Source organism: Prionailurus viverrinus, chromosome B3 (assembly GCF_022837055.1).
Source record: "Prionailurus viverrinus isolate Anna chromosome B3, UM_Priviv_1.0, whole genome shotgun sequence".
Lineage (NCBI taxonomy): Eukaryota > Metazoa > Chordata > Mammalia > Carnivora > Felidae > Prionailurus > Prionailurus viverrinus.
Genome location: NC_062566.1, coordinates 102,679,389 through 102,694,167, shown reverse-complemented (window position 1 = coordinate 102,694,167; position 14,779 = coordinate 102,679,389). Strand labels below are relative to the sequence as shown.

Genomic DNA, 14,779 nt, shown 5'->3' with positions numbered 1-14,779 from the left:
CACTCAAGTGATGGCAACAACAGAAAGCAACCAGACAAACTTCTGGGGGCTTCCCAGGGATATTTTGTCATAGTCTGACATAAGGTACAGGGGTGGTACTTTCCACAGAAGCCAGCCCTATCTTGGACCTGGAGTTAGGAGCATAAAGTACAAGGTCCACAATATTCAATGTTCCATGAAGTATTTGATGAGCACTTACCAAACACCCAGAATTCCACATTGGTTGCATAGGATAGAATCCCTTCCCTCAAGGAGCTCCTAATCTGCTCGGCGGCATAACAAAATTTTTATATGAAATGACAACATTAAAAAGTGTATAAATATGTTGAAGAGCATGGGGCAAAATGCTATAATAAAAGTCAGAAAATTTTCCTTATAATTGTATTGCTTGTATTCTATACTTTAAATAGCTTACCATACAAAAGACATCATATGGTGAAACACTTTCTTGACCTGTGAGCTGAATCTCTTATGTACCTACAAACTAATAGTAGCTAAAGTTTCTTCATGCCTTAGAATGTGTCCGTTTTAGTCCAAGTATTTACAGGCACCAGTTAAGTAGGGTTCGGTAGAGAAGTCTCCTCACTCACTTTGCACTTTGTTCCAAGTACACTGTTTGACAGCCCTTAAGCCTGACAGTGTTCAGTCTCTCCAACCCTTCAGCCAACCTTGCTGTGGCCATTTTTCTTGCTCCCACTGAGACACTTTGGAGATACCTAGGGGAGACAATTAGAGGAATACATTGAGATTTGGTCATTTTGGATGTTAAGTTGGATAAATCTAGAAGGTATAAGTCACTTGGAGACTTTCCTAATATATTGTTTCTTGTTCCAGACAAATTCCTATTCAAGGGTAGAGTTTGAGTCAGACTGGGTAGGGTTCTGTCCTTGCCATCCATAGAACTTGATCATATCAATAGCCCCAGAGAATTCTGCCCCAACTCCAGGTCATTCTTGATCCTTAGGTCAGTGGTGAGCAGTCTTGCCTGTCCTGCAGTCACCTGTGGGCCTGTAAATATATAAGACCAGCTCCTATCCTCAGAGATTCTGATTTAATCTGGGACTTGTGCTACAAAATCCATGTGTCAGGGTTGAGACGAAGACCAGGCATCTCTTTAATGTAAAGGGAAAACTTCAAACAGCTATAACTGATCAATAATATGATCCTTTCTGTGAACTCATTGTTACTGGAAGTTTCCCAGCAGAGGCCAAATTTATGAACAATTACTTCTCTGTCTCCATCATAAAACATAACTATACCCTAAAGCACCTTTTTACATTGTCTCATTAATCTGCACAAATGCACTGTGGGAGAGGTGTCATCATTATTCTCATTTTACAAATGAGAAGAGTGAGATGCAGGGAGCGTAAATTATTTTTAATATCATGAAGGCAGAACTATTGTGAAGATAATTCCTGATCTACTACCCCTCGTGGCCTCAATTCTGAAGACACACCCTGGCTCAGGGAGATGGCTGATAACCCAGACCACCTGTCAGCCCATTCAGGAACCCTTAGGTCTAACTGGAGGTTAGAGTGGGTAGAGGTAGGGTCACCAGAGCCAGAGATTACACAGCTGCAGACTTTCTTTGCTAGACCCTTCTGCTTACTCATCTGGGGCCCTTGATTTCTTCTGTTTGGTAGTCACTGAGGAAATAATTACCACCATTTATTAAGGACTTACCATATATCCAGGATTTTGTGAGCTGATTTATATGTGCTCATTTAATCATTGCAACAGCCCCAGCAGGAAGGTATTAGATCCATTTTAAGATGTAGAAACTGAGGCTGAATGTCTTGCCCAGGATCACATAGCAAGACCATGAATCAAATTCAGATGTATTTGTTGTGAAAGACTGTGCCCTACAAAGAGGTCCCTCTTTGGGTGGCAAGGTTCCGAAGGGCAGTAGGATCTACAGGAGTTAGCTGCACCTTTAGAGTCTCCCACTATCTCTCTATGGAAGCCAGTGGGTATTCACATGGCTAGCCCAAGGGAGCATCCTGAAGGCTAGCCTCAAAGATGACATTTCATTGGGATATCTCCAACTGGGACCATTATTAGATTTAAGGAGCCCTAGGAGTCCTGGAATTTAACTGCCTTTAGGGTTATAGCTGGTACAAGGCACAATGTACTCAGTTGGAAAGCATAGTGTATGTGTGCACACCCAAGCACGTGCATGCACACACACGATTACATGATATAGAAGATGTCAGGAGCATGGGGTTCTGGCCCTGTCTGCCACTGTACATTTAAGAAAGTCCAGAGAGGAAGTAGATCAGACCTAGGGATTTTTGAGGACATGGTTTTACTTATCAGATAAAGCTTTAAGTCTAAAAATCCTAAAACCAACTCCTCCTTGCCTCACCATCCAACCTCAAGCACTTTTTGGCAGCCATGAATCTCCTCAGGCATATTCACATCACCAAAAACTTTCTCTAAGGGCTCTGGGGCTTCCCAGAGGGGGCCTGGGATCTGCAGCACTGGCATGGAGGTCCGTGAGATGACACAAGGCTTCTGCTCCTGGGGCATTTAAAGGCCACTGCCACCTTTCAGGGTCAGAGCCACGGGAGCATCAAGACCTCCGAAGGGCACCCTGGTCTTCCTTTCTGAGCTTGGGTGTACAGCCTACTTTAAAGCATTAAATGGAAAATTGTGTCCACTTTTGGCACTCACAATTATACTCTGAGTCCTGAAAGGTGCCTTTTGGTGTCCCACTCCAGTGCTCTCTAACACTTAATGTGACATGTGTGTGTCATATCCTCAGGCTGTGCCCTCCCCAGGGCACAGAAGCATTTAGGAACTAGGTGCTCTGAAGAGGCTATGCATGACGGTACAGGCAGCTGTCTCCAGGGCGTTGTTAGATTAGCACAAGGCTTTGGACTCAGACGGACTTGAGTTTAAATCCTGACTCTGACCCAAGTGACTGTATGTTCTTGGGAAGGTCACATGCTTCTCTGACCTTTGTTTCCTCCTCTGGAAAACGAGGGCATTGATGCCTGTTGTGCAGTTACCTGATAGAGCCTCTGCCTGGAACCTGGCAAGTGCCGAGTGGCACAGAGGTGGTGTGATTTTAGTGGCACTGGGAAGGACCCTCAGGCCAAAACAAATCCTTTCCCAACCAACTTCCTCACTAGATCTGGCCTCCACCCCCTCCACCTCCAACAGGGGAAAAGCTCTCACTCTGCTTCTTGAATGGCACCATGCTTTCTCCTAATGCCAGATATTTGTCCCTGTGTTCCCTGTTCCTAGAACCTTGTTCTTCTTGTACTTCCTACCTGTTCATCTGGTTAGTATCTTCCTTCAGATGTCTTCAGTCATTGGCTCAGCCACATCCTCACCTGAGTGATTATATTAGTAAGGTGGGGGAAGACATACATTGTTTAAAGAATATAAGCTTCATAACGGTGCCTGTTTTACTCACTGGTGCCCAGCATACACTGTGCCTCAGTGACTGTTGGCTGAAAGAATGACAGAGGTATTTGTTTAACCTAAAGAAACACGTTTCTCACAAGGCTAGTTCCCTCTAAAATGATGTTATTCAGAGGGCACAAAAAAGACCATGGTCAGATAAGTTGGGACACTGTGGACAAAACAAAGTTAGACAGGTTCCTTCTCTGTGGGTCTTCTCAATACTCCAATATGATAATGTGTATTGTGAATTTCTGTTAGGAGAAGGGTCAAAACCAAACAAGGAGCTACATTTGTCATTTACACCCCACTGTGAATGAGTTTAATCAAAACCTGGCCTGGGAGTGAGTGAGTAAGTGATGAAGTAGAAGAAGTTGTGGACTCTGAAGATGGAACTTCAGAGTGGAAGTGGAACTCTGCCTCTCTGCCGCCTGCTCCCAAAGTCAGAGCCCATGGGCTCCTGGGAGCAAAATCAAGTCAAGTCTTATACATCAGAGGTAAGGGAACTATTCACAACTCCCCCTTCACATCTGAATCTTGGCCCAGCAATCTCAGCCAGGACCCGAGTTCTCTTTATTTCTGTTCTTACCAAAAGACTTCTTTCTTACATCAGCTATGGAGGGATTTTATCTGTTTGTCATCTTCAATAAAAAGTGACTCCGGCAACGTGGTGTAAGGTTGATGTGTCCCAAGAAACAGACCTGCTCTCTGTCTGGTTTTGTTTTCTTTTATTGCTTTTGAAATCTCACATTCCTCTTTTCATTGCTGGCTTGGGCTACAGGGCAGTACTGGTTTCACTCAAATGGAATATCTATTTGGAGCTGATTGAAAAAACAAAGCTGGCTAAAAGAAGGGTCAGGCCAGTCCTAAAGACAATTGCAAAAGAAATAAAAGGGCGGGTATCCAAAACTTGGTTGGTTTCTATATTCCCAATACTGACTTCTGGGAAACTGTGTTTGAGCACGAGCGTGGGGCCAGGCCTGAAACCTCACAATGGAGGCAGCGTGTGAATGAGGTTGAATAGAACAGAGCTGAAGTGCCTGCTCTGATTCCTAGCGCTCCCGACACATCCCCACAGTGACAGGGATAGTATTGAGAGGCACAGCAAAACTGCTAGTAGGAAGGGTTTGTCTCCAGCCCTTCTTCTCCACATCTAGCCTGGGGACTCAGCCTGCTTCCTCACTAAAGGTTCCATTGCTGCTTCCTACCCCAGCCAGCTGGAGGATCCCACTTATTTCCATCCCATTCATTCAAGGTCCTGGTCCTGCTTTTAAAGTAATGGTTTAAAAATGTGACTTCCTCCTATGTAAAGTAGTTGGATTTTAACAAGGGTCTTCTGGCTGACACCAGACAGTGGGAAGTCAGGCACTGGGTGGATCCTTCAGGGTAGATTGTCCTTCAGTTCCCTTTGAGGGCTGCACAGAGGCAGCTGTCTGCTCTGGCTTGGTAAACCTGGCACAGTTACAGGTCTCTGCTGTGCGGCAAAGGTGGGTGAAAGGGCGGCAGTGCACCAAGTGGGACCGAGAATAGAAAACAGCGCATGGAGGTGGTATTTTGTCCATGGATTGGGGATTACTATCCTAAGCAGCCAGGATTTTTCCAGTAGGGTTTTACACAATAAAATAAACGTGTTCTGCACTTTTAGTGTTTAAATAAACATGAAGGATTTATTTCTAGCCATAATGTAAATTGGTGATGTGGAAAGTTATGGAAAGAGAATGCATGCTAAAACTTCAGACCTCCTGGTTTCTGTCACTGCTCTGTGTGCTTAAACAACACTGATATCTACATAAATAACTTACCTCTTATATAATATCCGTAAGATATTTTATTCTAAGAATTTATCCCTTTTTTAAAAAAGACACTGTTAATGTGAACAAAGTTTATGGAAACTAGCATGAGTAAACCAAGGGCAAAGTGCAATATCTATCTATCTATCTATCTATCTATCTATCTATCTATCTATCTATCTAATTTTTTCCTGCCACTGGAGTTTCTGATTTCCTATAATTTGTGTTTAAAATTATAATTGGACACTGTGACCCAAGATATACATTCCTAAAATATACCCTGGAATAGTGGCTTTCTAACCATTTTTTACTTTGACCTGCAATAATAAATCTATTTTAACTTGTAATCCAACACACACACACACACACACACACACACACACACACTAAAAGTTTAATGAAACAAAGCTTACATTTACTTGTTACATGCAAGGTACTCTAGTATTTTATTGTATTCTCTTCTATTTATTTTTCTTTCTTATTTTTTAAAAAAAATATTATTACTACCCACCAGCAGATTGGGACCCCCAGTTTGAAAACACTGCCTTAGAGAAACTCTTCATACATATGTAAAAATGTTCATAGGAGGACAGTTCAAAGTAGCAAAAAATGTAAGAAAAGTAATCCGGCTGATGATAAACATTGTGGATAGAGTAGTGTAAGGGGTAAAACTTGGATTGTGGCATTAGGAAAAGACTTTCTGAGGAAATGACATTTAAATTTAGACTAGAAGGCAAAGCCTGGAAAAGGGCATTATACACTGAGCAGGCCTTGAATAGCAAAGAACTTGGCACTCTCAAGGAACTCTGTCAAGCAGAGACAGAGACTAATGTGGTTGGGTCACAGTGAGCCAAGTGGAGAGACATATGATGAGATTGGGATGGTAGGAGGGAGATAAATTAGGTAGTGCTTTATAGGCAACATCAAAGGTAGTAGACTTTTTTACAGAGAACAAACTGATGGTTGCCAAAGTGGGGTGGCGAGTGGGAGGTTGGGCAAAATGGGTGACAGGAAAGGGAGATACAGGCTTCCAGTTATGGAATCACTAAGTCACAGGAATAAAAGGCATACCATAAGGAATACAGTGATATTGTAATAGCAATGTAACTGGACAGATTGTAGCTATACTTGTGGTGAACATAGCATAATGTATAAACTTGCCAAATCACTATGTTGTACACCTGAAACTAATGTCACATTGTGTGTCAACTATACTAAAAATAAATACATTTATGGTGATGAGCACTGAGTAATGTATAAGATTGCTGAATCATTATATTGCACACCTGAGACTAACGTAACACTGTATATTAGTTATACTTGAATAAAAAATAAAGAAAAAAGAAACAAACATAGCAGAGTTTTATCCAAGTACAATGGGTAGCCATTGAAGGATTATTTCAAAATGAGAAATGACATGATTAACTTTATCTCTTCAGTCATTGCCTGGCTCTTTTGTGAAGAACGGATTAGAGAAAAGATTAAGGAAAACCAGGTAAGAAGCTACAGTAAAAGTCTTTGGTGGTTTAGATTGTTGCTAAAGTGGAAACAACTAGAAGTGAATTGATACAGGGGCTATTTTAGAGGTAAAATTGATAGGACTTGATGATGGCTTATTTGGGATTGAAATCGGGGTTGAAGGAGAAAGAGGTGAGATAGGATTAGGGCTATGTCAGGGATGATGCACTCAGTATTCTAGCAAGACCATCTGCAGAAATGAAGATGTCATTTATTGATGTTTACATCAATACCAAAGGGGGAAGCACATTTGAGTGAGTAAAGATTAAGAGTCTGATTTTGTAAATCATAAGTCTGAGAGGTGCCTGCGAGCCGCCCAAATAGAGTCAAGTTAGCAATCACTTATGCAAAGGTGGAGCTCAGCAAAAAGATCGGACTGGAGATACACATTTGAACGTCAACTGCCTATACACATGAGATCATTCTGGGCTGACAGAACAGAGCACAAGAAGAGGAGAAAGACAGGGAGAGAGCCACAAGGAGGGCCAAGATTCAGAAGCAGTTTGAGAAGGAGGAATCAGAACAGGAGTCTGAGATGCCATGGCCACAGGGTGCAGGAAGCCAGGAGGGTGTGGTCTGATAGGAGACAAATGACAATGGTTTAAGAACTGGTCAGTAATCAACAGTGTCGAATGCTGCTAAGAAGTTAAATATGATAAGACTGAGAAGTATCTGTTGGATTTAGTGACATAATTGTCACAACTGTAAGAGCTGCTTTTATAGATTGGTGGTGTCCAAGAAGAAAAGGAAGCAGAGATGGTGAGTGCAGTAAGTCTTGTGAGGCTTGGCTGGAAAGAAGAGCAATACAAAGAATACAGGCAGGGGAGCTGGTGTCATCAAGGGAGGTATTTTTTGTTTGTTGTTTGCTTGAGGTGGAACATAGAAGAATGCTGTTTGGAAAGTTTGGGTGCAGAGGAAGAGGCTAAAGATGCAAAACAGAGAGGGTAACTACTCTGAGGGCAAGGTTCTCAGTTGGCAGGCAAACCACATGTGGCTGAATGGCCTTCACTCAGAGGAAAGACGTCTCTTCCACTGTGGGGAAAAGGAGAGAAAGAGTGTGTGGGGGTCCAGGAAATTCTGTGGGATTGATGGTTGGGAGGCACAGTCTGATGAATGCAATATTCTCTGTGAGAAATGAATTAAGAGGGCGAGTCAGTTTGGGACGGTTTGGTTGCAAATGACAGAATACCCAACCAAAAGCCGCTTCAACAAATAGAGGTTTAGTTTTCTCCCTTCACATAAAGTCCAGGGCTGAGCAGTTAGAACTGTTTGAAATGAATACCTTAATCTGAGAGGATGGAGATAGCTTTACATCCTCATTTGCATTTAATGAACTTACTGTCCTAAACTTATACCTAAATAGAAATTCTACTTTCCACAGTACAGTTAAATCTGTTTTGTGCAAATTTACAGAAAATAAGAGAGAAAGAGGAGCAGAAGATAATGGGCCCTTGTACATTCAGGCTTACAAAGGATCAGTAATGATTGTTGTCAACAGGACTGCCTAGGAATGGCGCTCTCCGGGGTTGTACAACGTTGTAGCAATAGGTGTGAAGTGCATACTAGAATCCACTGCATGTTTCTGTTGGGATAGTCCAAAACATGTGCAACGATGGTAGGTCTAAATAAACTAGTAAGTAAGTGTTTGATGCTGACAGCCAGTTGGAGATGTTCACTTAAGGAAAAAATGAATGTGGATTTACAACACTCAATAATCTTTGGGTAAATAGTAGTGAAGATGTTTTCCTACTAGTCTGGACAGATATATAACATTAACTTTGATTCATGTTTCTTTTACTCTAAGCTGTATTGCTTACCTGTGAGAGGTCAGTATAGAACTTTTCACCTCTTCCTCCTTGAAATCCAACAAAATATACAACTGAGGACCATCTGTAGACACAGATAAAAGGAAAGTATTCATCTGATGCTTTTTCACTACTGTGAATGGTGAAGATTCAGAGACTAGCTTTCCTGCAGATTGGTACTGGCCAGCATGCTTTTTACAATCTTGAATACATGAATCCAAGATAGAGAAATCCCGGAATCTTGCCACAGATAGAACAAGGTACACCGCCTTCAACATTTCTTATACGTTATTAAATGAAAATTGTCATCCCTCCAACTGTCACACTCTATATCACAATTCAGAATATTTTGATATGGGTCAAATGCCCCATTTATAAACTTATGCATCACTTCTAAAGGAAACATGTTATCAAGACATGAATTCCTATCATGAGTTTATGGTGCCTTAATTAAAGAAAGCTTCTCTGATAACATTTCAGACTTACTGCATCAGAGCTTGCAGCACTGCACAATGTCTCAAAGTAAGACTTTAAAACAGTGAAATGCATGAATTTCTTTTTTATTTCTTTTTTCAAATTTTTTAATGTTTATTTATTTTTGAGAGAGAGAGACAGAGACAGAGACAGAGAGAGACAGAGAGAGAGAGAGAGAGAGAGAGAGAGAGAGAGAGAGAGACAGAGCACGAACAGAGGAGGAGCAGAGAGAGAGGGAGACACACAATCTGAAATAGGCTCCAGGCTCTGAGCTGTCAGCACAGAGCCTGACGTGGGGCTCGAACTCACAAACTGTGAGATCATGACCTGAGCCGAAGCCAGACGCTCAACCGACTGAGGCACCCAGGCGCCCCTAAAAATATTTTAACGTTTATTTTTATTTTTGACAGGGAGAGAGAGACAGAGCATGAGCAGAGGACGGGCAGAGAGAGAGGGACACACAGAATCCGAATCAGGCTCCAGATTCTGAGCCGTCAGCACAGAGCCTGACACGGGGCTCGAACTCACAAACTGTGAGATCATGACCTGAGCCGAAGTCAGACGCTCCACCAACTGAGCCACCCAGGCGCCCCATGAGTTTCTTTTATAAAGTCAAAGAAGGAATTGCCAGAGGGAGGTAAGAATAGAGGACCAACAGGACACTTTCAGGTGGATCAGTGCAGAGAAATTTACACAAGGTAATTGAGGATCAAAGCTCATCTTCCCTCGGAAAGGCTTTGTGTTCCCCTGAAAGTTCACATAACAGGCTAAAAACTGCTGGCTTAGCCCAAATGTGATTCCATGTCACTGAAACAAAACCAGGATTTCATAAATAAGGACAAATCAACAATGTTTGCAACAGGTGATCTTCTGAGACTGAGGGAGTCAGAGAAATAGTAGTTGGGAAGAACAGGAACTCAAACTTTCTAGAGAACAAAAGTAAGATTTCTGGGCCATGTAGACTACCCACTGAAATCTGTAATTGAGATTTTACTGTGATACTAACGTGAATTGGTTTTTTGACTTTTGTAACAATACTCAGTTGCTCAGGCATCGACACAGGGGAGGTGGATGGTGAAGTTCATCCAGGACTGGGGGCCTGTAAGTAGATTCTATGAAAGAAGAGGTTGAGTAAACCTAGCATATTTGCAACAGGGTAATTATAATGATGAGCCCAGGAATCTAAGCTGGTATGGGGGAAGTGAGGGCAAAAGTACAAACAAAAACAAAACAAAACACCCCAAAAAACCAAGGCGCAAGGATCCATGGATCTAAAAGCTCAATAAGGCCAAGCGAGAAAGCTGGAGGGGTGAGATCATGAATAAGAAATGGGATGTTTGAAACTGTGATTTGTGAGGTGATGAATGTTTGGCGGTAGCAAGTGCAGGGTGTAACCAAAGGTGGCTGTGGAGGAATGGAGATAATCAGGAATCAGGAATCAGGAGGTAAAGGAACTGAGATGTAGGGATACTGGGTAGGTCATGCCCTTGCATAATGAGATCTTCAAGGGTAATGGTGGGAGCCATGTAGACAGGAAATTCCTTCAGTTGGTGGGAGCAAGAAGCAAAGAGGTGATCAGCAGAGTGTTATTACAAGGTGGGTAGGGCATGTCTGTACAGTGTGAACCAAAGAGCAGAGGTGTGTGTTTTTTTCATTTATTCATTTTGAGAAAGAGAGAGAGAGAGAGAGAGAGAGAGAGAGAGAGAGAGAGGCAGAGAGAGAGAGGGAGAGAGAGAATCCCAAGCAGGCTTCTCACTGACAGCACATGAGATCATGACCTGAGTCAAAACCAAGAGTTGGATGCTCAACCAACTGAGCCACCAGGCACCCTGAGAGGTTTTCGTAAGAGTGTAGGATGAAGGGGAATAGTGTGAAAGTGTCTCTGGAGAGCGAGAATACTTCCACGTCCTAACTCTGAGGGGTCTGGTGTTCATCAGATCGCATGAGCTCTTTGTATGCTAACCAGGATTCCACTTGCCCTCCTACAGTTGAAGCAACTTTGTGATTGTTTATAGTTCTCCTGAGTGCTCTCATGGGGTTAACCCTGAAACTTTGCATACCCAACATTGAGAAATAAAACCAAAGTGGCAAAGATGCAGTTGATCCTTGAAAAACACAGGATGCTTGAACTGCAGTGTCCACTTATATGCAGATATTTTTCAGTAAATATATGTACAGTACTGTAAATATATTTTCTCTTCCTAATGATTTTTTTTCATTATTTTCACAGTTTATTTATTTTGAGACAGAGAGAGAGCATGAAAGAGCAGGGGATGGGCAGAGAGAGAGGAAGAGAGAATCCCAAGCAGGCTCTGCATTGTCAGTGCACAGCCTGATTCTGGGCTCAGTCCCACGAACCATGAGATCATGACCTGAGCTGAGATCAAGAGTCAGACGCTTAACTGATTAAGCCACCCAGGCACCTCCCCGCCTTATGAATTTCTTAATAATATTTTCTTTTCTCTACTTTACTTTTCTGTAAGAAAAGAGTACATAACATACAAAATAAGTGTTAACTGGTTATTGTTGTTGGTATTGGTAAGGCTTCCAATCAATAGTAGGCTGTTAGTAGTTATGTTTTGGGGAGTTAAAAGTTATATGTGGATTTTCTGCTATTCAGGGATCGGTGTCCTTAACCCCTGTGTTGTTCAAGAGTTGACTATGTTTAAAAATTCATATTTTCCAAATGCATGGTTGCTTATTTTATAGAGAAAACAATGAGAAGTTCCCAACATTTTTCAATTTTCAGCCACTGTTTTGATACCCTTTTTTCCTGGGTTTAGGTAAGATGTAGGCCTTCTCACTCTGTAGAAAAATATTGAAATATATGTATTTTCTCAAATTCTACCAACAGAATAATTTTGGATTCCATGGCTCATACCTACTTTTCCTGTACTTACATGAACATAGTGCCAGGCACAGAGTCAATGGCTAACAAAATATAGTCCTTCTCCCTCCAAGGAGATTAATATGAAAAGAAAGATAGTGTAAACTGCCATTAGATACCACATTCATTCGTTTATCCATCCATACATTGACTTATCCGTCATTTATCTATTCATCCACTCATTAGCAAACATTTATTAAGCATCCAATTTGGGTGTAACCCTGCCTTAGCAACTTTGACCATTGTGTACCTGTGGAGATCCATAAACTATAATTATGGGTCTGATCAGTAATTTCTGGTATTCTTTAAAGTAAAAAGTACATTTTATTAATACTTGACATTTGATAAGAGGCATGCATGTCACCACAAAAATGCTCTAAGAGGCAGTATAATGTGGCTAAGAGCTGAATTTTGAAGTCAGATAGATTTGGATTCAATTAGACTTCAGGCAAATTTAATCTCTGTGCTCTTCAATTTCCTCATCTGTAGATTGGGAATAACACTTACCTCACAGAGGTGTTGGAACTGAACACGGTAATATCCATATAGTGCTTAGGAAATGACGTGATGCCACTGAAAAATAATTATTATGCCAAATAGAAACAGACAAGACTGTACGTCAGCACTCCATCACTTCCTCCTTGCCTTCCTTACTGTAAAATTCAATAACAACCATTTTGAAAAGAAAGGGTATGAAAACACAAGTATGCACACAAATCTGTGAACCTACAGGCAGAGTGGAGCGCCCACTCTGAACCAAGGGGTTCTTGTAGCTTCTGTGACAAAAGGCTATCTTCATTTTACCAAGGAATGAGCTGTTGAGAGCACTAGTCATAAAATCCAGGTGTCTAACAGAATTTGAGTTACTTTGGTGAGATTCTTTACCTGGGGCTGAGAAAGCCACTGGTTCAGATCTAGCAGTGTCAGAATTTTGCCATGTGTCAATTAGTAGGTGCTTCAGCAGAAGCCATTGTGGCTTCACCTGATAATGATAGCAATGAGTGGAGGTTGTTAATTCCTCCATAATGTAGATTAACTAATGCATCTGCTTCCTGTTGAACAGAGCTTTTTAACTGCCTGCACATTGGAATGGCTGTGGAGGTGTTAAAATGTTCTGATGCCAGGTTCTCACCCCCAAAGATTCTATTAACTGATCTGGGATGCAACCTGGGCATAGGGATTTTTTTAAGGTGCCCAAGTGACTCTAACGAACAGGTGGTGTAGAGAATCCTGGCTCCGGAGCTTAAGCTTCAACTTAGGTCACAGAAGAGTCCCATCTACATTGTGAGAAGCAGATGGTCCCTGTACACACACACACACACACACACACACACACACACACACACACTCAAGCCACCTGCTATCCTTGCAACCTCACCAAGAAACCACAGATTTCATGTTTGGTTAGCAAGGTGGCAGAGTGCAAGACTAAGCTTTTCTATCTTGTTGTTTAGCACCCCGGAGCAGAGCTCAATGCATTATATCATTCTTAGGCTTTTCTCCTGGGCTACAATTATGAAAGTGCCACAGGCAACAGTGCCATGGGCTCTCATCATATGAAAAGTCATCAGAGTCTGTTCACAGGCTATGGTGAAGACAGGACATCATGTGGATTGCAAGTCCAGATTAGGCTGGAGAGAGGAGTGTATGCTTGCTTAGGTAATGAATGGGAACCACTTGCTTTGCTCAGAGCTGGTCACAGTTGTTTCTATGGTTTACACTGTAGAAAGCTGCTGATGCTCATGAGGGTAAACAATTGCTACAGTGGAGGCTTCAGATAATTGTGTGTGTAGAAATCTCTTGGGAGACTTGTTAGTGTGCAGATTCTTGGGCCTTGGTCCCTTTCCCATTCTGATTCATTAGGTCTGGGACAGGGTCAAGGAATCTGTATTGTAACAGGTGCCATAGGTAGTTTTCATGCAGGTGGTCCAGGATCCACTGATATTTGAGGACCATAAGCAAATTGGTTGCCAATTATATTTAACAAATCAAAAATACGAAGTTGCATTGAAGGCGCATATAGTCTAGTTGCTGTTAGAAGATGTGTGTATATGCATGTAAGAAACAAGGACCTTATAAGAGGAGATAGGATATTTACTGCTATTCAGAGATGCAAACCAAGCATGTGGGAACTGAAATGAAACAGATGTCACATTTGGCTGAGAGGATCAGCAAAAACTTCATGAAGGAGGTAGTACTGAATTGGACTTGGAAGTATAGATAGGCATTCTGTAGGTGGCAATGGGATAGAGCAGAGAAGAATATTATTGTACTGGAGATGTCAAGTATTTCCTGCCTACCCATAGTCCCTTCTAAGGAGACCTGGTGCACCCACAGCCCTAGCTGATTGGACAGTAGATCTCACCCTCTGATAAGAGTTGATTGGACCAAGTATTGCCATCTGATTAGGGTGAGCCCACTTATAGGCTTGCTGGCTATCTGCCTTTGATATGGCCTGCCCACAAAAATGTGCTCTTCTCTTGGGAATAGGGGACTGGGAAACTGAGAGACTGAGTGACTAAAAAGAAAGGTTATGTCAAGGTAAGTTGTTTGGAGTTATTGGGAATTGTTTTGGGGCATAAAAAAACCCAATTTGTGTTTTGGAGGACTTTCAAAATTGCTATTCAGTATATTAAAGTATACAACTTTATTAAACTAGGTTTAGTGAAATATAATGAAGTGGAATGGAGGATGGATTAATGATGGCAGGACAATTAGGAGGTTACTTTGACCATATAAGGAAAAATTAATAATAACAGCTAGCATTTATCTAGCATTTATTAGATTCTAGGCACAGTACTTGACAAGTATTATTTCATTTAATCCTAACAACAGCCTTATTAGGTAAACATTATTGGTATTCCCATTTGAAATGGGAAATGAGGCTCAGATGAGCT

At 41.7% G+C, this 14,779-nt stretch overlaps 1 long non-coding RNA gene across 2 annotated transcripts in view; it reads right to left on the bottom strand.

Moving 5' to 3' along the window:
- Positions 1–367: 367 nt before the first annotated feature.
- Positions 368–14,779, bottom strand: part of LOC125167969 (uncharacterized) — a 55,637-nt gene continuing 41,225 nt past the window's right edge. Inside the window, exons 2-4 of one of the 2 annotated variants that reach the window (XR_007153010.1) lie at positions 10,002–10,107; positions 8,534–8,606; positions 368–716 (exon numbers count right to left, since the gene is read on the bottom strand). This is a non-coding gene — a long non-coding RNA (uncharacterized LOC125167969). The remainder of the gene's footprint in view (positions 717–8,533; positions 8,607–10,001; positions 10,108–14,779) is intronic. The other variant, XR_007153011.1, reaches the window with a different exon arrangement.